The sequence below is a fragment of the Ornithodoros turicata genome, chromosome 1, assembly GCF_037126465.1.
Source record: "Ornithodoros turicata isolate Travis chromosome 1, ASM3712646v1, whole genome shotgun sequence".
NCBI classification, from domain to species: Eukaryota; Metazoa; Arthropoda; class Arachnida; order Ixodida; family Argasidae; genus Ornithodoros; species Ornithodoros turicata.
The window spans coordinates 192,981,517-193,002,843 of NC_088201.1; the positions used below are offsets into that span (position 1 = coordinate 192,981,517).

The 21,327-nt window shown below is 46.8% G+C and overlaps 1 long non-coding RNA gene across 1 annotated transcript; it reads right to left on the reverse strand.

Moving 5' to 3' along the window:
• Nucleotides 1–592: 592 nt before the first annotated feature.
• Nucleotides 593–8,413, reverse strand: LOC135378909 (uncharacterized). The gene is made up of 3 exons (XR_010418626.1): nucleotides 8,324–8,413; nucleotides 5,246–5,370; nucleotides 593–942 (listed from the first exon to the last, which is right to left on the reverse strand). It is a non-coding gene; the product is annotated as an uncharacterized LOC135378909 (long non-coding RNA).
• Between the last annotated feature and the right edge of the window lie 12,914 nt (nucleotides 8,414–21,327).

The following is a 21,327-nucleotide window of genomic DNA, read 5'->3' on the forward strand; positions in this document are numbered from 1 at the left end:
TAGTGCGCCAAAACTGTGGTGAAATTATGATTAATTAAATATGTGCGTGAACAATGATAGGGATGTGATCAGTTAAACTTCTATGCGATGTCCAGTAAAAACTTCTTTAAAAATACATAAAATAGCTATACAAAATTACACGAGATTGACTATCCCGGTGTCTTTCAAGAAGTTAAAAATGCTGTTAAAAGGGACGATAGCCTCATCACCCAGCAAGGATAGAACGAAGGTACACGTAAGACTCTGTACACGACCATAAACGCAGTATCGTGAATCAGCCTTAAAAGTCTTCTCTGTATATATCTTTTTTTTTTTTTGGGGGGGGGTGGCTCTCCTTGTTGGTGTCTTCCATTAGAACAGTGCTGTTTTTGTCTCGACCTGCTGAGACGTGTTTTGCAAACGGGATCATATCATCTCTGATGACGGGAGTGTGGTTGCCACAACCAAAGCCCCTGCTTCAGCCCCGTGCGTAAGTTTGAGGAGAATTAAACTATGTTAAAAAGTGTTTCCCTCTGAGCGCATCTTCAATTTCCAGTGCACGTGAAATCTTGTAATGCTTTCATTCCGGGTTTTTTTTTTCGAAAAACTGGCACAAGACTCGTAATTTGATCAATAACGTTCTCAATTCAGGTAATTCGATTTATCCCAAAGGTACCAGAAGTGACAAAGTAGCAGGTTGAGGCACCTTGTCGCAACGATTCATCTTCGGATATTGTTCGATGGTTCCGCATTCATCCGTGTCTAGCACTTCCTCTCAAAAGGTTCACAAGCTGCTTTTTATCAGGAACGGATCTTCTCTTTCGCCGGCCGAAGCTGTGTGCGCCTGTTCCACCGGAATGCTCCAGTTCGGGTTTAGCTAACCAGTACATCAAATTGTGTGTCTGGCACGTACCCAGCTTGCAGGCTGTTGTTCTACGCTTGGCACGGCTGTGAGCGTCATTGCTGCAAGTAAATAAAGATTAGTAAAATGCATATTTATTGCAGACATCTCGTGTACAAAGTACAATAGCGAATGTTAAAACACAGCGGCGACAGGATCCCTAAATTGAAGTAGGATTATTATTTAAGGCATACGTTGAAGCTTAAAGGGGTTGCGGCATATCATCCACGTAAACGTAAAAGACGGTTCTTTGCACTGATGTGAACCTGTATTGAAAGTTTCACAGCGAAGAGAGTAATAGAAACTGACAAAATGGGCACCGCGAATGCAGCAACTCATGCGGCTCTGACATCACAGCACTCGCAGCCGCCAATATGACAGCGCCCGAGAACTCAAGTGCCTACGACTGCCACTGGGAACGGACGGAACCCTGATCTCTCTGACGTCTACGCTCTGCTCGGGAGTGTGTTCGAGGGCGTGTACCACGCTGAGACACGTAGAATAATTCTTTTTTCTACAGCATTCTGCCGTGCAGTACAGTGCGTCCATGATGTTATTAACCACACCTACGGAAGCGTCCCAACTCCTTTAAGGTGACAGAGAGCCCTTCTTTCTTCTTCTTCTTCTTTTTTTGAAGCCAACTGGCGCTTAAGACGGCTTTATCGCTGCCGACCTTCAACGTAAGGTGCCACTACGGATTAAATTTCGTGTCTTCAGAATCCTACCAATGTTACGTTACCGAAATTTTCTTGTCTTGTCTCACTTTACATTCCTGTAAGGTATTCTGGCAGTACGTGGCGCGAAAAGTAGAGAGAATTAATTTTTATTTTTGAGAACTTTGACGGCATATTGTGCTCCGACATAGCGCCTTGTTCTCATGTGGCAACGTTGTTGCCCTCCGCGTCTTCCCTTGGGGTCACTTTTTGCATTCCGTTAGCAGAGCTCCATGTGACAAATCGTCCGAACGCTGCAACCTTCGAGAAAACGCTAAGGAGGGATAATTCATTTGTCCCATTTTCCCCTCTTCCGATCAGCCTCAGATGATATCTCCACCACGTGACCCTCCCAGGACGCCGGCGTCGTTGCTAAAAGACGAGTGCCCTCCCCAGAACATGACATCATCGCAATTTGTGGGGTCATGATTTCGCCACTCGCTCGTCGCCTTATCAAAACTTGTGGAGGCTCAACAGATCTTCACAAATTGACAGAAATGCACAGCGTTCGAAAACAGGATTGCAATTTTGCGTATAGAATTATTGAGGTACCTTCTTCTGATGGACTAAATAAAATAAACGGAGTTTTCTGAGTGCGGAGTGGCACTTTAACGACACAAGACCGCTGAAGCAGTTGTTCAGGTTAACGAAACGAGCAACTTTATCGATGCTTTGCTGTGGTCACAATGTGTGCTCCTCGTGAAGCTTGTGCACGTTACGAGCGCTCACGTGACGTGTTGCGGTGACATCGCAACACGTGAGCGCTCGTAACGTGCACAAGCCGCTGTCGCCGTTGTCGGCCTCACAGAGGTGGCCAACGTCACGACTGGAAGTCCCTAGGGGAATGCGCGTCCTGCGCCTGCTTCCAAGGGAACTGTGCCGACATATGTCTGAAAGCGTCTGAGGAAAACACAGGAACAACTCCAGACAGTACAGTCGGCACTGGAATTCTAACCTGGGCACTTCGTAGTCTCGACGGGACATGGCCAGCACGCTAACCACTCAACCACGCAAGCTGGTAGGCAGCGTAGGCTTCGCTGGCCAGAGCAGGCTGCCAGCTAGGCTGCACCGACGTTTTGTCCGACCAATAGGACTGTCGGAAGCGTGTCACGTGTCCGTAACACGGACACGTGACCCGTTTCCCATGATGCGTGACGCGCTTTTTTCGTTAACGGGACAAAGCCGTTATATCTTGGTCGCGTAACGTAACGACCAACCGTGTCGTTCGGCTAACGACTGTCTTTATGTGCTCTCAGGCTTCATCGCCTACATTGCCTTCTCTGACGAGAGCCCCGCCCCTCGTTAGTTGGCGAGCGGTGGAGGCAATTAAACCCCCGAGACGTGAAAGTGAGAGAGCTTCATAAAAGCTGCGTGGTTTACCCCGAATTTATCGGGGAATATAAATCACAACATAGTCTTAAAACTATGCGCCTCAGCACAACCTTAAAACCAAAAGCCAATACAAAATTGGCCCGCTTGAGATACGGAAAACTTTATGCCTACATGGCGAAGTAGCGGTACCTAAGTCATAAAAACACAGCTTTTTTTTGTTGTTGTTAAATTTAACGAGTGCAGCGATTAGTCCCCCAGTGTTTCCTCGGACATTCATTTATATTCTGCGCTTTTCTGATAGAATCCAAAACGCGGAATTCTAGTTATGCAATATGAGTATGTGTCTGAAAGGTTGAAGGCGGCGTCAGGGGTGCTTCTGAGACGGCTTGTTTCCTTAAAGAATTATCGAGTCCATCCCGGTCGATTCCGAAACTTGTATGCACTGAGCAATCTGATAAAACATATCCCTCGACGGATTGCGGAAGTCCTTCTCCGCAAACACCTCGAAAACGTCACGCGTAATTACACCAATGAGAACATGTCTTCTCGTACAGCTGGACAGCGGGCGTCGGAGAGGCGGGCGAGCGCTACTTATGTTAAAATCGTCGGAATCGCGACGTCGCTTCGCTTGCAAGCGATTCTGAGTATCACACCAGTGTTGAAATTGGCTAGATGATGACTCCGTGCACCGTCAGCCACTCCATATGCAGGCAGCGCGATCGAACCATCCCATGACACTTTCGTGTACGCTTCAGATGTGGTCGCTCATGAAAGTGCAACAAGCACAATTTCGGCAAAGCGTTTTTACCGTTGTCTACTTGAAAGCGAAAATAGCGTTAGCTATGTGTCAGCTGTATTCGACGTGTGTCTATGGACGGAGCTCCCGCTGGGTTACGCTACGCAATCCATCTTTTGTCGCGGTGGCCACAGCATGCGTCTTCTTGAGCCACTTCACAATAGGTAGAGTGACAAATAAGTCTCATACTTATATTGCCGTTACCTATACCTATTGATTAGCCTATACCTATTGATGATACCTATTATTACCTATAACGTTGATTCCATACAAACACGCCGGTTTCACTTGGAGCATAACGCTGCACTGAAAATATATTTTGTGTGTTATACATGACGTACACTGCTGGAAAAATGTATACCTTTTGGGGTATAAATGGCTTGTCCCAGGGCGCATACCTTTTCAGGAATAAACGCTATACCGTCCTCAGGGTATACTGTCTTTATACCTCCCTGAAGGTGTATTACTTGCACCTCAGGGTATAAACATATACCTTCTAGAGGGTATATCTTCAAGACCTTGTGGTATAATTGACGAAAGTGGTAATATTCGATTTATTTCACCGCCATAAACGAATGCGGTTTTCCAGCGAAGCTTTCCACAAATTTTGACGAAAAAAAGGACCAACGGTACGATAACGAAACAAGAAAATATCTGGAGACGCTCGCGCACAAACTCACAAACCATGGATGTGTATCGGAGGGGAAAGAAAAAAAGAAAACAAGTAACAATTAGCATCGAATTTGAAACCAACAAGCAACACCAACACATATTAGGAAAAATGTTTCCACGAGCAGTTGGCATTTTCTGGAGAACACATACATATACAACGCACCGCAGGGGGGGGGGGGGCGCACACCGTTGCAGTGCGGATGTGACGACACCACGTACAGTTGACCAATCTGCTGCTCGTTTTGAGACCGGGCAAAAAGTGCTAGCTGGCAAATTCCAAGCGCTCGGAAACCACCACGCGAACATGCGAGATTGCTTCATTTCGAACAAGCGAACATGACTGCTCGAGATCTGGCAAAAAAAGTCGCTACGAAATGATCACTCGAATTCGCCATTAATGTCGTACTGCCAAAACACAGCTTGTAGCGACGGCCAAGTCACGGGCGAATGCGAGGTTTAAAGAGAACGATATCCCGCGTGCCCCTGGATAAAATAAACACGTCCTCTTTATTGCCTTCACATCCTTTCAGTGAGACGCCATCTAATGGCATGCTCATTAACTGTTCTAAACAGTTCAGTATATAAGTATTTTGCATGGTGGTGGTGGCGATAGACTGCTTGGTGAATGAAACAGTGTTATGAGCAATGCTGGGTTAAGCACCATATCTTATTGATACACACAATATCACATTGTGAGACTGACGATTGCCATCGTTATTATCGTATCATCGTGTCCCGCACGCTGGCTCGCTCCCGTTTCTGCAAGTTCCGGGATTCATCCCAATAAACAGTTTTTCAGTTACATGTTTCCTCGCCATGACATCAATAGCAAAGAACGTGAGCACAACTTACCCACCTTTGGACGTAACTGGTGTGCTGCCCACAGCAATGATAAGCAAGGTCACACAACACATCAGCAAGAGAACGGCGTAAGCCCGTGCCATTCCGAATAAGGCCTTGGTGATGAACTGATCAGCCTTGGAAATAAATAATGATTAAAGTACGTTAGCCAAAAGAGCTACGGAGAAGTATAACATATTTGACGTATTGGTTGGGTTATATATGTATATATATATATATACAAGTGAAAAAAAAATGCAGAAGCTCTATGCCTGCACACGCGGAATGTGTTGATGCCATCGTGCCGTCCCGGCTGCGGACGACCATTTCGTCCTACTTGGGCGTGGTGCAGGCAAGGTATATCTACACTATTAGAAAAATGTATACCTTTTAGGGTATAAACGGCTTGTCCTAGGGCGCATACCTTTTGAGGTATAAACGCTATACCTCCTCCGAGGTATAGTAACTTTATACCTCCCTGAAGGTATATTATTTGCACCTCATGGTATAAACATATATCCCCGTGAGGGTATATTTTCGAACCCGGGCTGTAATCTTGAAAAACTGGAATATTCGATTTTTTTCAGCGCTATATAGGGGTGGCACTTCCCTGATGCAGCTCGTAACAAAATTAGAACAAAATAATATTGAGCGACAAGGGCTTTAATAACAACAACTACCTCAAGAAGGAAAAAGAGAAAGAAAATACCTGGACACGCACGCACACAAACGTACCCACAAACTCATATTCACAAAGTGCAGGTGTGAAACGTAGAGGAGAGCTCATGCAGATTACTCGCAACGCAAGAAGCAACGTGGGAGAACAGATACTGGTACAGATACAGGTACTTGGTGGAGAACAGATACTGGTATAATACATCGTGGCTTCGCAAAGTGTGGGGCACCTTCGCCCGGCAAGCAACTATATGAGTGAGGACGCGTAGATTTGGTCATTTCAGAAACAAATAGCACGCAGCTATAAACCATTCCCCTTATTAATTACGATGCAACTGTATTGGTGACTGTGTTTCCTAATTAAATTACTGTTTAGCTGAAATGGTATACTGTGTCCACCACTATAATTACTGTGGTACCACAGGTTCACATCTAAAGGTATACAAAACACCGAAGGTATAAACGCAAGAGAGAAATACCTTATTATACCCTCAACTGGCGTTGAAGGTATAGCCTCGGCGATTTATACCTCCCACATGGTTTAAACGGGGTATAGACGTTGGTGATGAGGTATAAATATGGTAGTTTAGTCCTGGTTTATCCCTTCGTTATACCTCTTCTATACCTTTTCTTCTAACAGTGTAGACAGGTAGCGAATCTCCCATAGGGCCCCGTGTCTTCAGCATGACAATATGATAGATACCGTTAGTGCCATCCAACCCTTGAGCAGACTACTACGATTGTAAATGAATAACGTCCGATAAAACGTCAGAGGTATGAATAATGAGCAGTGCATCATTACCAATAGCGTGTTTGCCGCTGGCTCCTCAGCCTAAACAAAATCTCTTTTATCACGACTGAATCATATGAGAGCATAAAAAAAAAACATATCCTAACATGTTTAATGGAGACGGACACATAGCAATTCGAAGTGCATGCAGTTCTCAAAGGTGTTGACAATTTCAAACTGCAGGATATCGTGATGACCACAGACAACTTAAGTAATCGGAAATTAAATGGCGGGTCCGTTGCATAAACATGACATCGTTGGCTCCTAGTGAAAGTTCGAAAGCCCACGTTACCACAATTACCAAGGACGTCGAGATATTCCTTTCCGAAATAAAATTTGATTGAATGATTTTAGTTAAGAAATGCGCGTTTTGGGAACAGATAGGAATGGTGCTGACGAAATGCTTCTGTAACATGAATATCACTATATATATAGTGAAATATTTTGGCCACCGATTTCGTACTGCAGTGCTTTACTTGATAGCTCGGATTTTCGAAACGTGCTTAGCCAGTGGCTTCATTGCACTAAAGAAGTGTTCATCAAGGAAGTTATGTGTATGTTATTCTCAGAGTTACTCTCACTTAAGTTAAAAAGTAATGAAGTTACATGTACAATTACCTGCAAAAAGGTAACTGAGTTAGTTACAGTTATTTTTTCTGAAAACTAACTAGTTGGCTATACAGCTACCACATTAAAATAGCTCGGTTACGTTACAGTTTCATTTTAAAAAGCCAATAAATGTAACTAAAAGATCCTTAGCCCATGTACTGTCGAAGCTAGCTATGCTGCGCTATAAGAGCATTTCGCATGCTCGGCTGTAAAGTTACGGGAGTTACACCCGTGCACCACGGACACGAAAAATTGCCTCTAGTGCGTCATGAGTTAAATTTGACTGTCATTCGTTCCGGCGTTATACGGATATATTTAATGGCATTCGTCTGAATGAAAGTTTTCGCGTAATGAGACTGGTAAAAGAAACAAGAAAGGTTTTCAACAAACATAAACATTCGCCAATGAAATGCGCACCCTCTCTCCTTTTATCTGAGCACAAGAGCAATTCAAAACATCCATAAAGACGGCGCGCAAATATTATATAAATTGTATGAAAATCAGCATTTTTGGCTAAATGCCTGGAGTGGTTAAAGATATTTTACACCAGCGTTTTTGGCAAAATGCCTGGAGTTGTTAAAGATACCTTTTTCCCGCGATTCGTGTCCCACAATTCCGCATACCTGGTCCTTTTCCGGGTTGTTACTTTTGCCATGCTCTGCACCGTTCATCGATAATTCTGTGGCACCACATCATATGGCGCTACACGGTGTATTATAGCACTGTATTTGTAGTATTTGGTAATATACCCAAGTTAAAGAATGCAGTTACTACCATTCCCAATTCCAAGAAACCGTTCCATCGCGAAAGGTGTGTGACTCGTTTTGCCGGACTTCTGGTCGAGTCTGGTTGAGATAACATCATTGACAACTTTTTGCAATACAAAGCCAAGAATTATCATTCTGAAAAAGAAGGACTCCACATCACGAATGACGTGTAGCTGTCTCGTGGGCCCCACGAAACTTACAGCACGAAGCAGCAAAAACTTTTGGGAAACACCATCATCAACTTCTCACCTGTTTTCTTTGTCCAATGCTTCTTCTCGCAAGCAGCTTTGTCTCTCGGAAGTCTGCTGAACGTTGGGACATAATGACTTTTATATTACTGATCGCACGTTATGATTGATTGCTGTTGTGTGACTGACTGAAAAAAGAGAGGAACAATGTGGAGTAAGATGTTGTATGGAGAGCTGCAGACTAATGGGTGATCTGTTGCAGAGATAGGTTTCAATTACTCAATTATTTTTCCATATATTTTCACTTGTTCTGCATTGTTCTATCTACGATACTGCACGATACGATATTGGAATTAATAATAATTGGGAGTGTATTTACACGTCAGTTCAGTCAGCCTACGCAATACATTGCAATTGGCTTTTAATATGCGCAGCCAGAAATGTGAGTACGTTGTGCTAATGATGATCGATTGTAGTTTTTAGGGCGCACGGGCAACATTGGCTCTATTGCTCCAACTTTATGATGAGAGATACGGGTTGTTATGTGGAAACAACTTAATTAAAAGCAGTGCATGTTTCCTTGAAACGTACAGTTCGAAGGAGAGCTAACTGCAACGCAGCTTCGACCGCGGGAAGGGACAGAGAGGCACCCTAGCGATGCTTATGAGAAACAAAGGGAAATAGTATTTCGACTGCCCCACTTGTGCTGCGGCGGTGTCTGATTCGGTATTACCCTCCACTCAGGTTATCGTCCGGACGTTTCTTTGCGTTTACGGCGATCATGTAAAGATGTATAAAGGTGTATATCGCAGGGATGCGATGCTGTTATCTCAGTGATACAAGCGAAGATGGAATGTAAACCCAATACGTTTGCACTATACACGGTAGAGCCTTGCACGGGCCGACTTTTCCGGGCCCAACTCGGCCCGGGCGCATCGAAAAATGGCCCGGCCTGGCCCGGGCCCGGACCTTCATATTTTTATGCGGTACGACCGGGCCCGGCCCGGTGACCCAGTGACTAGAGCCCGACCCGGCCCGGAATCTAAGCAAATAGAGCCCGGCCCGGCCCGGTGAGTACATCCCGGCATAGTGTTTCCAGCCGCGACGTTCGCGTTTCTGGCGATTATCAAACAAATATATCAGTAAATTTATAAGGAATGAAGACAAACATACAAGTGATGGCGGTTTAACACCATGACCGCACCAGACAAAATTAAATCCAGAACGTACGCGGGCATGGGCGTTATCGTTACACTGTCAATATTCTGCGGAGGTAGAGGATGCTGTCGACGAACTCCTTCTCCCTGTCCATACCCCTCTCACCAAGCTTTGCCAAGTGATTGTGAAATACGTAAGGACTGAGGAGCCCTGTAAAGTGGCTTTCAGAATGTTCTAAAGGGTCAAATCATTGGCCTAATGCAGCGTCCCTTGCTTGTCTTTGCAAAATATGCACAGGAATGACGCAAGCGCATGATGATATGAGCTAATGCATCTCCATTGTGTGGAATTAGCTGCGTGGCCCGGCCGGGCCTGACTCTCGGAAACATATTTGTCGGCCCGGCCCGGCCCGCTGTGGTTGCGTATTTTAACGGCCCGGGCCCGGCCCGCGGTGCTAGGATATTTTGTCGGCCCGGGCTCGGCCCGGTGCGGAGCACACAGCCAATAACAAGCCCGGCTCGGTCCGCGGGTTGGGCCGGGCCCGTGCAGGGCTCTAATACACGGTGCATCCTCGTTTGTTTGATCACAATGCTGAAGACGCCCCACTCAGCGAACGCGATCAACATCGCTACATCTGTGACTTCACGGCATCGCATTCGTTCGATATCGGCCATACATACATTGCCACAACCTCAACGAAACGTCATGTTTGTAATCACAACTGAGGGTAATGCTGAGTCAACAGTTCATAGCAAGGCGGACACCCCAGCAGCACCAATGGGACAGACGAAACACTATTTTCCTTATTTCAACCAGGCACCGCTAGAGGGCTCTATTCGCGTTTAGAAGGTCGAAGCGGCGTTCCAGTTAACCCTGTTGAAAGCTGTGCATCCTGTTTTGTCTTTCTCAGCCTCTATTCTCAGACGTTCTAACGTATAGTCACTCACCAAAACCGAGTCCACACCGCGTGACTTCCACGTCGTACTCCGTGTCCCATACGCCAGTGGCGCTCGAGAGAGTGTGTCGGCTAGTTGCAGTTGCTTTCCTGGAACATACTGAAACTCGTAATCGTATTTCATGAGACGAATGAAGAACCGTTGTAAACGTGGAGGCATGTCACCAAGATTTTTCTTTGAAATGGCTGTTAAGGGCTTGTGGTCTGTCTTTATGGACACTCGACGACCATACACAAAAGCGTGAAAACGTTCGCAGCCTAACGCGATGCCCAAAGCCTCCTTTTCCATTTGAGAGTACCTTGTTTCGGAATATGTGAGCACTCTCGATGCATTGTTCCGGGATCCGGCTGCATTCCATTGCTGGTTATCTTATCACCCAAGAAGGTAATTTCTTGAACACAAAACACGCACTTTTCTTTGTTCAACGTTAATCCTTCGTGCTGAGCAAGTTCAACAGCCCTACGTAGTCGCGAGTCATGTTGCTCTCGCGTTGTGCCCCACACCAACACGTCATCGATATACACCTTGATGCCGTCTAATCCGTCAAAATTTTGGGTCATCACTCTTTGGAAGACTTCTGGTACAGATGAGATGCCAAACGGCATAATCTCCTGTAGCGATACCGCCCAAATGGAGCTCCAAACGTACAAATCCGGGATGTGGCATCGCCAAACGGAATTTGGTGAAAGCCTGCGTTTGCATCAAGTTTAGAGTATAACTTGGCTCCTGCTAACTCTGCCTCGATCTCTTCTCTTTTCGGGACGATGAACTGATCCCGCTTCAAGCTTTCGTTTATGTACCTGGGGTCCACGCACACTCACACCATCATGGCCGCTCGTCCCATGACGAAATCTTTTTTTCTCGGGTCCAGCAACATGGGATCATTGTATTCATCTGTTCACTTGTGTTAATGTTGATTTACAGCACGGAGATGTGAACGTCGCTTCCTGTTTAACCCAAAGAGTGTACGAACTCCGTATTACAATGCACGGACACACGGTACGGATACAGAGACGCACGGATAAACAGACCCAACTGTGACACATGCGCAAAGGAGCAGGATACGGAAATGTACTGGAGTGGTAGATGATCTCGTATATGTGCACGAGCAGGGCAACAGAAAGCTTTTTCTACATTGAAATTATGAATAACCTATTAGTACACACACAAGCCACGTCCATGTTGTAAAGTTTTTCTGTTTACAACCGTACATCCACTGTCAACACCCAGGATCGCTCGCGCCTCTTGCTGGTGGTTTTGCCGATGGGTCTGATTTGGTATTTTCGCTTGTTTTCGCTACCAGTTTAGATATACCTTGCATGAACAGCGGCATCAGATTCGCTTGCGACCCGGTGTCTACCTTCAGCCGTACGTCCGTTCCCGCCACCGATGCTGTTGCCATCCAGTGATCGTTATCTCCTCCTCCACCTACTTCCAAGATAGTAAAGTCTTCGTGAGCAGCTTGATTGTTTTCGCAGAAAACACCGTCGGAAACTTTACCTGCTGACCTGCAGCAGACGGCAAAATGGTTCTTTTTCTTGCACTTATGGCATACCTTTCCTTACGCCAAGCATTTCTTGGGTCCGTGCAGCCTGTTGTACTTCGAGCATTTGTTGCCGGCCTTTGGGCCTTGCGCTTTGTGTTTAGACACAGGCTCAATAGTCTTCTCAGTGTTGCCCCACGCTTTCTTGTGCTCCTCCGTTAATTCAGCTGCTTTGCATAGCTGCGCCGCTCTTTCAAGAGTCACGCTTTCTTCTCGCAGCAGCCTCTCGCGCAACTTTGAGTCCCCCACTCCGTAGAAGATCTGGTCCCGGATGAACGAGCTTGCCAGCGTGGATAAATTGCAGGACTGTGCCTTGAGATGCACGTCCCTGAAGAAGCATTCAAATAACTCTCCCTAATTTTGCATTCGGGTCCGAAAAACGTACCGCTCATACGTTTCGTTGCATTTTGGAGTGCAGTAGTCTTCGTACTTTCTGAGCAATGCGGCATAGCTGTTCCTGTCTTCAAACGTTAGTGTAAACGTGTCGAATATTTCCACCGCTTCCGGACCTGCCAAACGGAAGAGTATCGCCGCCTTCTCCTTGTCTGTCCGAGGTTTGCCGTCAACTTCTGTTGCTTCCAGGTATAGCTCGAGCGTCTGTTTAAAATTCCGACAGTTCTCTGCCACGTTACCTGACACAACTAAGACGTCTGGTGGATGGAGGCCTACCATCTCTCAGGCACTACTGCGCGAAGAATCGGCCACTCCTGACACTTCTGACACCATGTATCGGCAAGTCGCATGACGACAGGTTCGGGTGTCAGTGCCGACTGCGCACACGGTTTATTAGCAGGTTCTTTTATGCAATAGGTAGGGCGTGCACCGAGCTAGTTATCTAAAACATATGGCTATCTCTGGCATTCCGGTGCACGGGTGACGGGAGCGCCATATTGAATTGTCAGCGCTCCCCCAGCAGGGCTCTGCTTCGCCGGTAAGCTTAGCGGATGGCATAAGTTGGGTACAGCAACGTATGTACACAGCACACTAATTAGAAAACAAGGCCTGTGCTCAAACGTGAAACACATAAACGGCACACACGCCAAGCGTCCATGTTCGCCATCGTTCACTGCCACCTCCGCTGCCTCGACCAGCTTTGGCTACGAGCCTGGGTAGGAGCGAACAGTGAGATAACCCGTAGCCAACGAATGCGGCGGAGCAAGCGTTGCCAACAGCTTTCGGAATTGCGCCTGTTTTCAGGAGCTAAATATAGGCGGCGTTCTCCCGGCTGATTCTGTATGGCTGTCTCCTGGCGCATACATTGAGAGAGAGAGAGAGAGAAGGGCCCCGTTCAAGTTAGAAAGCCCATGGCCACAGCACCCCATTTCAGTCACAATTACAGGATCTTTCACGATTTTTACACAAAAATGTGACCCCGGAAAACACGTAAAAACTGCAGAAAAACCGTCGCTCATCAAGGCGCTCTCGCTTACGTTGCCCCGCCTAAGGTATGGAGAGAAGGAAAGGACAACAGAGGAAACAGCACAGAATATCCGATGTCAGTGACTATCGGTAACTGATGGCTGCGAACAGATAAGCTTGCGAAGACAAATTGCGTTATTGGTCCGGTCTCTGCCCTTCCTTTCTCTTCTGTTTTTCTTATACTGTCTCCATGTGCAGTGGGAGTGTCTCCGGGCCTTGCCCATAGCGCCGCCATTGATGAAATCCGAAAACGGGCTTCCAGAGATGGCTAGCTTTCGGGTGTCGAATTTTTGTGGAAAGATCGTGAAAGATCCTGTAATTGCCACTGAAATGGGGTGTTGTGGCCATGTGTCTTCTAATTAGCAATTTCTAATTAGCTTTCTAATTAGCGCAAAAAACGTTACATTTCGTTGGTATCTTTTCAGTTCAATTACGCTAATTAGACAAATGAATGAGGTACGCTGATAGAAACCTGCTGTTTGGGCGGCAAACCTTCACAAATATGACGCAAAAGGTTTCTAATTTTTATCTCAAGTGCATTTTTTAAATAGTTTAAATAAATTATTTCCACAAAAATTTGAACTACCGAAAACTTGCCATCTCTGCAAGCCTGTTTTCGGATTTCATCAGTGGCGGCGCTATGGGCAAGGACAGAAGACATTCCCACTGCGCATGGCAACAGCATGAGAGCAAAAAAAGCGAGGGCGGTGACCGGCCCAATCACTCATTTTGTCTTCGCATACTTCTCTGTTCGCGGGCATTAGTTACTGATAGTCACCGAGATGAGATGTTCTGTGCTGTTTTCTGTGTTGTCTTTTCCCCCCTCTCCATACCTCAGGCAAGGCAACTTGAACGAGTGCGCATGAGCGACTGTTCTTGGAGTAGTACAGCCAAGCAAGCTACACAAGCAAGCCGGCAAGGCAAGCCGGCATACAGGCAAGCCGGTTGAGGTACTTCCTAGACGAAAAACGGCGTAGCGCGGACGAGAAACACACAGACAAACAAGAGCACTACAGCTCAAACTCCAACATGATTCACAGTATGAATGGAGGCCTGTCCAGGTTGCAGAATGCCAACACCACCTAGGGGCCTCTCTCCTCCACAAAAGTGCTCTCCATAGCTCCGTGACGTCACTACATCCCGTCTGACGGGAATATAATATGGATGTCCGCTTGTTTCGGTTGTGTTCGGGGGAGATGCTATGCCAAGACGAACCAGCGCGTACTTTCGAAGAATGGGATTCTACTGCAGCATTTATGATCATAACTTACGGAATAATTGAGTACACAGCAACAAGTCGATTCACTCACAGCTTCTTTTGTTAGGAATAAACGAGAGCACGAAGGAAGGTGAGTTGAACAGCTTAACTACTCGTTTGGACTCGTGTAGCTTTCATACTTCGTCATGAACTGTTCCAGAACGGTGTCTGAGTAACATGCTTCGAAATACGTGCAAAAGTTGTACTTTAAGGCGTACAATTACACGTAGTGCACACATGTTTTTCGATGCAACATTGACTATGTTATAGATAGCACCCGTAGAATACTCTGATGAGATGGCACGATATCTATTCGCCTTGTGCAGTTTTATCTTTTGTTTATAAGAAGCTCATTGCTGCTTCTCCTTGTGCAACTGATCTCCCGCAGCTTGGTGTTGTTATTCAACACCTGCTTACAGCTGGGACGTGTTGAAGCAAAAGTTCCCGATATGTCCAGAGTTGAACCACCATAGTGCTACCTACTGCTGCTACCTTCTTCTCCTTCTTCTCCTTCTTCTCTTCTTCTTCCTAATGGAACGAGCAATGACGCTGTATGTCCCTTTTTGATTATTCTACTCAACGTTAACCCCCCCCCCCCTAAGAGAGGAATTTGTGATTGTTCTCTTTTGCGCATGTATAGCTTGTCGAAGCTTGTACGAAGAAGATGATACCCATCATGAAGACCCATCACGGTCAGCAGGACAAGCACGCAGGACTAGAGGTTTTGCTCTCCTCAAACACGGCAGCACAACAACAAATGTCAGCACAGTTCCCTATGGAGTCGGATCAGGACGCTCGCCCCTCTCCCCCGCCCGAGGAACACGTGCCACAAGACAGGCAGGCAGATCGCTCGGAAATAGCCCTCCACCTCTTATGCTACAGAGGTAGTGTATACCGTCCTGTTTTGATACAGGATCCGGGACCCGTAATCTCAGGATCACTAATCTTTATCACTTCGACAAACACATCGTCTTTTGCTGTTATCAGGTATCATGATGCATGCCGAGCGCCGCTGCTTTTACCTTCACCTTCTTTTTGAAGGAAAGTTTTGTGTGTCCGCTACGAACGAAGCTATTTCATTATATAGTTTGTTTTTTTCTTAATTCAATCACCAATATTGTTTTCCGACTACCCGCACTTTCACGCGTTCCCGCTGGTGAATATTCGCGGAACAAGGACGCTGTAAAGTTCATTTTACTGCAGATTTTATTTTGTCGTTATTACTTGCAACTTTAGCGACGTACTTCCATTTCTTGTTATTGAGTACTGAGTACAAGCTAGCTACATACAAAAAATATTACATTATTTATAACAGACAATTTATTACTCCGTTGGTGCGTACAATAAAACCAGTGCGAGATGTACACGTACATTCTACACTAAGTAGCGGGTTCCCGAAACCCACTTCCTTCTGGTCTTACATGGAGTCTCACTTCTTCAAAATAGCGAGCAAAATTGGGAGTCATGATGTGACAGCAGGCGCATTATCATATTAAGTTATTTCCACTTGTACGTACACCTGCTAAGGGGCCCAAATGCTAAGGGGCTTGGGGATTCAGAACACCGTGAATAGAAAGGCACGAAAACATTGGGTGGCTTATCGTGAAGCGAAAACAAGTGGAGATGTTGCACCTGTTGTTGCCGTATGCTTTAACGTAATGTATCATATACATTGGGGTGTAGTACATATTATCGTCGTATCTGACGAGGCAATCATCGGTAAAGCACGATACTTGCGGTAAAGCACTGCGCCACCCTATGCGCTTGTCTACCGGCCAGTGTCTGAAGCGACAAAGTTTACCTGGGCCTGACCCCTGCCTAAACCGTCGAAAACTGCTTAGGAGCTGTTGAGGCACAGTTAGTGTTCTTCCCTACTTATTCCGCCCACTTCCCAGCCCAATACAATGTGAAAGAATACGCATCATAAACCTTGACCCCAAGTCGAGCTCGATAATTTTTGCATTGCGCAAGAATCCGACCTATGCTTTACCCTGTGAGTCACTGAGAGAAACGGTTTCGGAAAACCGTGTGAAATGATGTGAGAAAAATATAAAATCCAACGATTTGTTCCTGCTGATTTCTCTACTCAAACCGTCCTGTCTCGGTGATACTGTGAGATCCTGTAGTGGCCCTTCTCTTCCCTTCAATACACTATCCTGATATACTTGAGCCTGGATATGGTCCTAATACGTTGGCCGATTTGGAACGCGAGGAAATAATCACGGCTAGATTGCAAGGAATAGCCATTCTACTTCCTCTGACCAAATTTACCCGTACTTTACAATCAGGGATTTATGGAGGTCCCTTTCCTAAAACCCTAAAATGTTTGGCGACAGGTTGTGGAATCGGTTCCGGCCGAGGACGCTATCAGCTTTTCGGCAGGGTGTAAGTTGCTTATGAATACCACGCCGCCTTTTCAGGGAACGTAAATACGGCGTGATGTGGTGGTCAGCTTTGGGCGCACGTGAAGGAAGGTTATGAAGGACGGTTATGATGACTGTTGTGTCACAACGTAAAGCATCAAATTATCAATTACAAGAGAGAGAGGTAGAGGGAGAACCACATGGGGCAAACAACGACCTTGTACTAAGCAAGAGCGTGACGCCCTGATAAGCCATCCATTGGCAGTGTTCGGTTTCTTACCCGGCGCGGTGCGAACCTCTGAATTTGATGGGAAGGGCATGTGACTCGAAAAAGAAGAGTACTTCGGATCCGCACAAAAATCCTTCCGCAAGGCCGGTACCGAGCGCCAGCGCATCCATGTAAACAATTCCACGTGGCCAGGTGCCACGGCCGCGCTTCCATGCATTGGATAGACCGGTAAGCCCACCAGTCATTCTAGCTCACCATAGTCGGACGGAACCCTCATAGCCCACCGCCATAACTGGATTTTGTCGCAAACGGGAGAAGCCACTACAAAAGTCAGTGAAAGCCTCACAGAAGCACTATACCCCATCTATGTAGATGTTGCAGGATTTCTACATCTACGTCACAAAAATGGCTGCTCCCATGCCTTCTTTGGGTTTCTTTGATTAATGAAGTTTCGTTATAGGAAGACAGAATTGAGAAGCGAAGGTTCGTTTTGGGGGCAGTTGCATGTACTCGTTCTGAATATCAGAACCCTTTCAACACATAGGGAAATCGGCGTTCCTGACTTTTAATTGTTCCCATTCTTGGAAAACTTCAAATGGAAAACGTACTTTTTATGTTCTTTTATTGTCCAGTTGGATTCGTTACAACACTCATGCTATGACAAGGAACGTCTCTGTTCGAGACGCTCGAACCAACTGACTCCAAGTGGCCGGTAAGTGCCGGCGCAAAGTCCATTCAGAGTTCAAAGACAGGAAACGGCGATCCTCACGTTTCTTCCGTCTCATATTGCCTTGCTTGGGCTGGCAACCCATACCAATACACAACAATCCCCTCCAACCTTAATGAGGAATGGGGCATCCGTAAAAGAATGTTGGATGCCGCTCTCTGCTTGATCGGCGTAGCGGTTGCGGTGCGTCTTGAATTGTAGTTGTCGACGTCCGCAAGATCTGCTTGGTGAGGTCCAACTCCGCTCGTTTGACGACGGCGTATCTGATTCACGTGTACGCGGTGTTCTAATCCATCGCTGCGTCGGACTCCGTAGATACAGCTGCCCTCTGTCGCCGTAATTGTCGCGGAGCACCATTTGTCTGCCCCTCTGTAACTTCGTACGAACATCGCGTCACCTCTGTTAAACCTTCGCGCCGCCATAGGCAACTTTAGGTCCTGTTGTCTGTCGTTAGCAGGTCGCAGCAGGTCAAGTCGAACTCCAAGGCGGCGCCCGAACATGATCTCTGCTGGTGTCTTTCCGGTTGTGGCACTCGGGGAGGACCGCAGGGAAAATAGCAGCCTTGACAGTCTACCCATTCACAGTCGCTCCCTTGCAGTCTTGAAAGACCAGACTTGACGGTCTGTACCATGCGTTCTGCGGAGCCGTTAGAAGCTGGATGGTAGACTGGCGTGAAGACGTGTTGAATTCCATTTAGTTTCGTGAATTCTCGCATCTCGGCTGACGCGAAGCTTGTGCCACTGTCTGTGACAATCACTTCCAGAAGTCTGTGAGTAGCGGACATCCGTCGCAAATGTTTGATGAGCTCTGATGCGGACAGCGATGACACCTGTGTGACCTCGGGCCAACGTGAGTAAGTGTCCACTCCCACCAGGGAGTTTCGTCCATAGAAAGGTCTTGCGCAGTCGAGATGAACCCGTGACCAGGGTCCGAATGGCGGAATCCGTGGGTGCGGAGTTTCTCGTGGAGGCATGTTGCGCGTCATCTGGCAGGACCGACAACTGCTGACCGTGTTTTCAATATCGCTGTCAATACCGGGCCACCACACGTAAATCCTTGCCAAAGCCTTCGTTCTCACTATTCCGGCATGCCCTACATGAAGCATACTCATAACGCTTGTCTGCAGTGTCGGTGGTATAACTACTCTGTTCGCCCAGAGGATGCAACCTTTCACGAGTGACAGCTCGTTCCTCCCAACTTGAAACGGTTGAAATGATTGATCCTTTATTGCTGACTCGGGCCATCCTTTCTCTGTCCAGTTGAGTACCTTGCCGTGAATGGCGTCCTTTTCTGTTTCTATTGCAATCCGTTCCGCACAGATAGGTGCGTCCTTGAACTGAAAGAAATGGGTGCTTCTTGTCCGTTTGGCTGAACGTGGGAAATCACACCACCCACGCCATAAGGAGAAGCATCACAAACAAGACTAATCGGCTTAGTTGGATCGTAGTGCGTCAGAAGTAGATTTTCGGACAGAGCACTCTTAATCTTCTTGAATGTCACTGCATGCTGGCTGGTCCACTCCCACTTAGCGTTTTTGTCGAGAAGTCGGTGCAGTGATTCGAGTAGCGTGGCCTTGTTCTCTAGGGACCGTTCATAAAAATTCACCTGCCCCAAGAAAGCTTGCAGTACTTTTTTGTTCGTAGGTTCGGGAGCATTGTGAATTGTGTGTGTGCAACTTTGCTTTTCGAAGGCTGGATCCCTTTAGCATTGATGTGAAAACCGAGGAATTCTAGCTCATTTTTAGCAAACAGTGTCTTGTGGTGGTTTACTCGCAAGCCTGCTTGACCCAGCTTGTCGAGTACTGCTTGAACACGTTGGTCGTGTTCCTGGAGTGTGGAACCGGAGATTATGACGTTGTCCAAAAATGCTGCTACGCCGGGAATCCCTTTCAGCATGGTGACCATCATGCGTTGAAAAATTTCGGGTGCTGCCGAAACGCCGAAAGGCAGACGCTTTACTGTGAACAGACCCTGAGTGTCAGGATATCTGATGAGTTCTTGTCAAGGGGCAGTTGCAGGCAAGCCTGATTAAGGTCCAACTTCGTGAACAGTTTGCCGTATGATAATATGGCGAAGATTTCAGTGGCTGTAGGTAACGGATACGTATCCGGCGAACTCAGTGTTCACCGTGCATTTATAATCACCGCGGATTCGAATAGTTCCATCCCGCTTGCACACAGGCACAATCGATGTTGCCCATTTTGAGCATGCAACCGGCTCTAAAACTCCGTCCTGTACCATTCTGTCAATCGCTGCATCCACGTCTTTTTAAGTGCGAACGGTACATTCCGGCACTTCTTAAAAATGGGAATAGCACCCGGAGCGATGTCAACCGACACCGCAGGTCCTGTGAACTGCCCTAGTCCTCCTTGGAAAGCCTTGAGGTTTCGCCACTTTGTCGCAGAGACTGGAAGCGAGTGATTCCCAAGTCGTTAAACCAAGATCTGTCAAGGAGACGAGGTCCGGAACCTTGTACGACGAGCAGAGGCTTTCTGGCCGTTCTGTCGCGGTATTGGACTTGCACACTTCGGGAACCAAGCACTGGGAGCTGGTCATGAGACCGCGTACGAAGAACAACGTTGACGGGTTGTATGGCCACAGTCGCTTGTACACTGTTTCGTTTATGATTGATGGGTTGAAACCCGAGTCGACTTCCATTGTTACAGGGTTGCCGTCGAGTTTGACCTCGACTCGAAAAGGTTCAGTCCGTGAAAAGTGGACTGGCGCTTCCAAATGAAACATATCATAAACCTCTTCGGTTTTGGATGCGCTGTCTAAGACGCTGTGTAACTCTAAAGTGGACTGCTGGTCGTCCTTCCTGAGTTAATGTTGCTTGTTGAAACATGCTGTCTCTATATTACCCTTTGTCTGGCAGAAGTTTCATGTGACATTTCAGAACCTGCAAGTCTCTTGTTCTTGCCGCCCGCATAAAGGACGTTTTTGTCACATGCTCGTAGCTCTGAAACGTTACGTGACGCTGCTTCTGCTGCCAATGCAAGGTCCATCGCTTTCTTGAGCGTCAGTTGAGGATCGGCAAATAGTCGTTTCTGTAGCGTTTGATCCTAGATTCCACAAACCAGTCGGTCTCTGAGCATATTATCCAGATCCTGGAAGTTGCAAAACTCGCAGAGACACCGTATTTCAGCGATGTAGTCCATGATATTCTCTCCATTTTTTTAAAAATCCTTTTTATGAAAATGGTACCTGCGAAGGATCTCTGATGGTTTGGGGGCAAAGTCCCGTCCTCGCGTCTCGACCGGTCTGTCTCGCTAGCAGGTGATTCTCGGTGGCCAAAGAAAAGTGTTCTGTCACATGGCGTCACGAGATGCAAGGAGCCGCTGGTTCTCTTGCACAGTAATTTCCTCGGCAAATTCGCACTTCCCAAGCGAATTATTTTACGTGAAGGTTCTTGA